The sequence below is a fragment of the Malus sylvestris genome, chromosome 17 (genome assembly GCF_916048215.2).
Source record: "Malus sylvestris chromosome 17, drMalSylv7.2, whole genome shotgun sequence".
Taxonomy (NCBI): Eukaryota; Viridiplantae; Streptophyta; class Magnoliopsida; order Rosales; family Rosaceae; genus Malus; species Malus sylvestris.
The window spans coordinates 19388863-19396637 of record NC_062276.1 but is presented as its reverse complement, the minus strand read 5'-3'; the positions used below and the strand labels follow the sequence as shown (position 1 = coordinate 19396637).

The 7775-nt window shown below is 34.1% G+C and overlaps 1 pseudogene; it reads right to left on the bottom strand.

The window, feature by feature from the left end:
* Positions 1-928: 928 nt before the first annotated feature.
* LOC126611873 (coatomer subunit zeta-1-like) lies at positions 929-7409 on the bottom strand (annotated as a pseudogene).
* Between the last annotated feature and the right edge of the window lie 366 nt (positions 7410-7775).

Here is a 7775-nt window from a genome sequence, read left to right as displayed (position 1 = left end):
GCAATTCTTATTTTTTCCAAGAACAAGGTGATCAAAGAGGATTTGATCTGAATTTGGGGCGCATACAATGAATCGATTTAACGGTAAAGAAGCCATTAAGAAGTCAAATCCAACTTACATTACATTATGAAGGAATTGAATAAGACCTTGTCAAAATACGAAACAAATTTCCTTAGTAGAAAAAGAATTCAACAACAACAACAAAGCCTTATTCCACTAACTCCGCTTGTGTAAGTTTATCTTACATTGCTGGTCCAAACTCGGATAAAGGAAGAAAGGGAAAGTGTTAGGTAGTCGATAACCGACACTCCTATCTTACGTTGAATCCTTATGATGAAAAAAGAACTAAGAATAAATAAAAATAATGCCAGCTGATTCTTTGTGTACAAGACTAAATCATTTAAGAAGGGTTCTGGTTAGATGCTCACTTGCTATAACCCATGCTTGTGTTATGGTCTGCATTTTAGTAAAAGGATTGGTGATGTTTCGTACTAAAATTTGGTTGTAAATTTCAAGATTTGATGATATTAGATAGGAAGCTATCAACACATCTTATCCTTTAAGCAATGGCATGAGTGAAAGTTAATTAATTTGATTCCAATACGATTGAGGATGAACCAAGCAATACCCATTTTGAACATATTGGGATGTTTCTGGATAAAATGCTCCATAGAGGGGGAATATTAGCTACAATCTATGGATGACTATTGTTTGTTATTGTTAGGATGAAGTGTACCACTGTTAAAAGACTGTAGCTAAGTTTGTAGAGTGTGAGAATTTTTTTCCTTCAAGTATCCATCTTTTCGTATAATAACATATGGTGCATACAACTGTGCACAGCTGATCTATTGTCACTCTGCCATACTCATGATTAAAAGACTAACGAACTCTGCAGATACACATAAGCATAAATGTAGAGTGTGAGAATTTAAGAAGCATATAGCATATCAGCAATCTTATCAAAACATAAAAGTATAAGATCCAGATTCTCTAGTGCCTCCCGTTTGTCAATGTTGTTCTTACAAGAAAATATTGGAAGACTATACATCAAACGTATGGACAAATAATCATCAGAAAGGAAGAGATTTAATGGAAAAATTTGTGACCAAGACTACCTCAAGAGATGGGTAACTACATCAAAGAACCCTTGGAGAACTGTGGCTAAAATCAATTCATTTTTATCGTCACCTCCAGTCACAAAAATGTGGAGGTCCTGCACGAACTTATATATAACAACGTTGCTCTTAAACATCATTATCTCCGCTGCAGATGAAAAAATAGCAAAATGTGAACACTGATTTATGGTGATATAACATTGACCTTTTAATATAGCATAATTACGAAGAATTTTTTTTTTTTCATTGGACTCTCCATGTTTACTTCAGTCATATTTAGCAGCATACAGTCTACCCAAGGATTTGTCTTAAGAGTCTTAGTGAACACAAGATTTTTCCAATGCAAACTTTGCACCATTTGTTGCCCAATCATCCAAGAAGTACTTAACTGCCACACGCTTTCCTTCAGAGTCAAGAAGAAGAATATTCTTTATAGAAGGGTATAAATCCTACATTAAATTATAATGTGTCAACTGAAAAGTACATCCATATGAAGGAAAACTTTGTGAAAACAAGTTCATTTGAGCAACATCTATGCATGCAATTAACAATTAAAGGCGGAATCATGCTTGTATGCACTCAAAAACAAAACTTTACCCATGAAATTCAAGGCCTAGTAGTTGTGGTGAACCAAGAATCAACTCAAATCTTAAAGAAAAGAGTTGAGAAACTTTTATACCTTTGAAGCACCTCTTTGCTTAGCAAAGGATATTCACCTATGTGAGGGCCTTCTTTCCTTAGTCTCTTTGCTCCTTGGCTTCATGGATGTGGATGGAGGAACTTTGCTTCTTGGCTCCATGACTTCTTGGATATGGATGAAGGAATGGATTCTCCAAGTTCCCAAGAAAGGGAACCTCTAGATTTCCACACCAAGGAGGGACTTGAAGAAAAGATAAGTGACCTTGGAGGAGGATTGATACTAGTAAATCCCCTCCAAGGGGCCCGGCCTCTTAGAGAGAAAAAGAGAGCTTTTGTTCTCTCCAATTTCCTTAAGAGAGAACCCTAATGAATTTTGGTTATAAAGTCCTTTATATAGTCACTTCACTTAAGTGACAAAAAGAACCAAAAAACCTTTCATTCATGATATGGCCAGCTTTCTAAAGGCTTTGGGCTGTTTGGTCCCCTTTTAAGTCTTTAGTCAGTAAGTTGTCATACAACTTAACTTAATGGGCTTGATGGTTCTAAGCCCAATGGGCCTTGACGTCCAATAATTACTCAAAAGCTAAAACAAACTTATTCGTTTGATTAATTAACATATTAATTAATCCTAACCATAAATAATTAAACCATTTAATTATCCTTACTCATCTCCATTGTTTCTTCAATCTCTACCTTACACGATGTACGATCCATTAGGTTTCTTTTAGCGAGGCAGTGGGCGATTAGAACTCTTCAAATTGATTGTGAATTGAAACTTACTTTCAATTCTCCCATTAGTGATTATACACCTTTAGGGCTTCCACAAACATGAGTTACACCTAGCAGTATGTTATGGCTACCCAAGCTAATCAGAAGAGGTGGAGAACCTATTTAGTTTAGGATTACAATGCAATACAGTTTTTCTCTAATATAATACTCTTGACCACATTGTTTGGTTTGATAGTTTATTCATGTCTACTATCCAATGTGATTCTCTTACTTATATGATTACCTTGAACGTGATTTGGAACAACTTCCTAAATCTCATTCATATTTTGGCCAGAGATTTTTAATCATAACATAGAGAATTCGCCCTCAAACGATTTAAAGGTTAGAGATCCCTTGTTGTGCATTCACTTGACTTCATGGCTAAATGACTTAACCCCAACTATGCCTTGGACACCCTTTGACAGAGTGACTTTGACATAGTCAAAGATCAAGGACCTAACCATAAGACAACTATGATGCCTCAGGTCAAATGACTACTTTGCATTATCCCAACCATGAGTTCTCATGTGACATGAGTATGAGAACTCCTTGTTGATCGCATTCAGTAGACTCATTCTCTATTGAGCACCTACATGCTTGTCTTGGTGTCAGTCACACCAATGACTTGAGACCAGTTACTCTATTGAGCACCTACATGCTTGTCTTGGTGTCAGTCACACCAATGACCCGAGACCAGTCACTCTTTCTAAGAGAAGACATAGCACGTACTGATCTTAATGGACTATCAATGCCCAATTGGCAATCCTATGATCAGGAACGTTTAGGATATGTATACAAAAGAGAATGGTCTCATGAATCTAACTTCTTTATATCACATTCTTCCAATTACATATTCCTTAGACTTATCGTTTAAGCATATAACATTTATATGAGATGACTTTAAATAATAATCTTTACCCTTTATATTAAACCAGATTAGTTTAATATGTGAAATGTCCGTAAAGTATCATCATATGATTGGCTTTTAGGGCACATTTCTAACACCACATACGTCCGACATTAAGATTAGTCTAATTGTATAGTTTCATCCTTATGGGTCAATGAACAATCCATCAAAAGTTCTATTCACATCACATCAAGTTTTAATTCATCAACCTAGATAACTGGTTAGCTTGAGGAGCAGTGCCTGCAAACCTTGACTAAGAATAAGTTGCATTTTTATTTACCACCCACAACCACATTGATTGCTATTATTAGTTGAGAGGAATTTAATCTTACTTTACAAATCTTAGAATTTAAACTCATCTACAGTAATCAATGTGGTAGTGATGCTCACCACCAAAAAGTATTTGGAAGTGTTAATGCATCTTTAGGTAATTCTTATCATGTTACAACATCATTGAGTCCTCGGATCTTAATCAACTCACATTAATCCATTTTGGATAAGAAATTAACCACATTATTCACAACACTTGCCTAGCTAATTCTAAATAAAATAAAATAACAAATCACCAAATTTTTCATATTCGGTAAATTATTGCAAACTTTTTTGGATTTCATCATTTCACACACCATTTTCTGTAAAATATACATAAATATCTAAAACTAGGAAACTAATAACTCATATATTTCATACATCTAAACCATCCAATCCTAGTCTCTTTGTGATATTTTTGAGTTAAATTGGTTGCGTTTTACCCTCTTTACTAGTGTTAATGTGCAATTAATTGTATTTTAGAGCATTTGAGGAAAATGAGGCAAAATGATGCTGAAAGTGGAGAATTGAACAAGGATTTTGATGTAGAGAGAGATTCAAAAGTGAATATGGCCCTTTAAGAGGAAAAAAAAATGTTTGAAATAAATGCTCAGCTAGCGGGATGTGTTGGCATTCTGTAACAACCTCTTTTACCTTATAAAACCTAGCTTTTTAGCCACTTTTACACAAGCCCCATTGGAGACGCCCAAAGTTTTTTCTCTTCTCTCTCTTTGGCCTTTCTTCCAAAAACAAAATCATTCTTCCGTTCACCATCTGCCGCTACCAAAGAAATCATACAACCGCGCTGTTCTTGAAGGAGTTCCACATCAAAATTGCTTCAGGTGGTTTTTTCTATGAATTTAATGTCACTCATGTTGTTCTTCATACCTATATATTATGTGATCATGTTGTGTAATTAATGATGCAAACTAAGAACTAAAGACATTATTACATAAAATTATTGGTAGTTGAGATTTAAGTTTTATAATATAATACTTGCATTTTTGGAGTTATGATGCATGTATCTAACTTTAAATTTGTGGCTTATGGAATTCCTATGTTAATGACATTTTATGAAATCATTTAGTTTTTTAGGAGTCATATTGTAAGCCTTTATTTTTTTATATCTTTTCATAGTTTTCACTTTAAGTTGTAAGCTTATAAATACTTGTATTTGTTAAGAAGAAGGGGAGAAGTTGTTTGAATTATCATGTTGATATTTGAGTTGTAAACTCATTTTTATGTGCCTTTCTCTTGTATAAGAGTTTGCATCTTTGTTCTTTCTAGTGTCTTCGTTGTAGGCTAGTACTAGAACCAAAGTTCTTAGGGTTTTCAAGTCTCTCCTTGCACTAGGAGATAGTGGACCCTCTTTATCTATCCTACATATTCATCCATTTTATCCTAATTTTTTGTTCTCACTTCATTTTATTCGTTGCACCTTGCATTAGTTGGTATCAGAACGTCAGCTTGATCCAAGGGTGACGTTATATTCAACATGTCGCAGATGCCCTTAGATGAAGATCTAAATCTAGACCTTCCTCCAATATTTTATTGTTGCTTGGATAGTCCATGTCCAATATGTTGTGAAAATTCTTTAGGTGATTGTCTCTTAAATCTTGATCTTCCTCCCAAGTTTGACTGTTCTCCATATGGTACTTATCACGTTTGCTATCAAAGTTCTTGTGTGGTTCAACGAAATGTTGATATGGAATCTTGTCTAATTATTAAAAATGCTGATTACAAGGAATTTTTGAAGTTGGAGTTTCATGAATTAATGAGGTCATTGGAAACTTCTGGATATGTTGATTTAATTGGGGTTGATGTTTTCTACTTTAGAATTTCCAAAGTTTTGGTTGATATTATAAATCAAATGAAGAAATAGAATGTCAATAATGCGAGGTATGCTACTAAGGGTGCTATTCACACTTCAATAGTCAATATTAAATGCTCCAAATATCTGTTTGTTTGGACTGGCAGAGTTCAATTTTATCGCTCCAAATAAGAGATGATCCGAATTCGAGATGAATTCTCTCTAACCCAGCGAGAATGATGAAAGCCAATGACTAAATGTGTTATTACATAAAATTACTGGCAGTTGAGATTTAAGTTTTATAATATAATACATGTATTTTTGGAGTTATAATGCATGTATCTAGCTTTAAATTTGTGGCTTATAGAATTCCTAGGTTAATGACATTTTATGAAATCATTTAATTTTTTAGAAGTTATATTGTAAGCCTTTATTTTTTATGTCTTTTCATATTTTTCACTTTAAGTTGTAAGCTTATAAATACTTGTATTGTAAAGAAGAAGGGGAGGTTTGAATTATCATGTTGATATTTGAGTTGTAAACTCATTTTTATGTGCCTTTCTCTTGTTTAAGAGTTTGCATCTTTGTTCTTTTTAGTGTCTACGTTGTGGGTTGGTACTAGAACCAAAGTTCTTAGGGTTTTCAGGTCTCTCCTTGCACTAGGAGATAGTGGACTCTATCTATCTATCTTCCCTATCCATCCTGTTTTTCCTAATTTTCTACTTTCATTTTATTTTATTCATTTTTATTCGCTACACCCTGCATCAATTAAGTTCATAGTTGGGGATTTTGATGTAGCCTTGCAAAACTATTCTATGTTATTAAGTTAAAGTGTTCAAATTACCAATCTGTTTTCTTGTTTCATTCATTGATTTTATAATTTAAGTTGTTTGTTTATCATAATGTTTGGTCACCATTAGGATTTCCTATAGATTATTTGATCAAGGTTATAGTACACATCATGCTTAATTTTGGTGGACATGTGAATGAATGAAAAAACTACTATGCAAACATCTTTCCATGTGATTTCTTTGGTTCTGTGAAGTTTTCTTGTTCTTAATTGATTCTTAATTGGTAATCTAAGTTGAACATCATAACTAGGTTGCAGATTAGGAGTACTTGATCACAACCACACATCAAATGGATGATTATAAATAAGTAAAATGAACCCTAGTTGCAGATTGGAGAGTTGAATACACTTTGACTTAATTTTCATGGAATGGGCTTGTAGTGATTAAATCGGTGTCCCTAGTCCCATCCCATCGTTAACCAATTAGTCATTTTATCTTGTCTTGCATTTTCAAGTTACTTTAGTTTTCAAACAAAAATCCAAATTCAATTTGTATTTTCATTGTTAGTTAGGGTTCACATAAAGCTAGTAATTTGTAGAGGTCTAATCACTCCATGTGGTTTGACACCCTTACTTGTGCCATTATACTATCTTTATATTTGCACTTGAAAGGAACACAACAAAATTTTGACGCTGTTGTTGGGGACTGATTTTAGTCTCCTCTGCTTGCTCGCTTTATAAACCCTATTTGTTTTTATTTTCATAGCCTAATTTTTATTTATTTTTATTTCTTACCTTTTAGGTTGTTTTGATTTTAGGTGGTATAAAACGATGTATGGTGTATGTACATTATGTGCCAAGACCATTCATCCTCTTCAATTCTGCCCAGGGAGAGATGAGTTTCCTACATTTGTCCAAGAGCACTGACACCTCATGAGTTCTCTAATGAAGGGTCATTACAACCATTGTCAAACACATATCGCCGTATTTGGAGAAACCCTTATCATGACTCGTGGAACAACATACAAGCTCCGAATCAAGAATTTGCACCTTCACCACAGCATAACTCATTTGACACTTTGAAGGACACTTTGAAGCTACTCTCTCAAAACAATTTGCAATTTCAACAATCAACGAGTAGCATTATTCAAAGCCACTCCATAACACTAACTAAGTTGGAAATTCAAGTGGGTCAAAATGTCCAAGTTTTAAATGAACAACAATCCGGTGGTGATGATTAAGAAGAGAAAGAGGAACAACCAAAGGAAGTTTGCTGTGCATATTTTCATAGTGAGATTCCTAAGTTTTACGAAGATGAAGAGCCTTACACTCCTATCTCTTTAACTTAGTTCAAGGATATGGTGTCACATTTTATTCACAAGGAGAGTCGTTAACACCATCACAATCAAGCCTTGTGGAAATTCAACGCATAATATT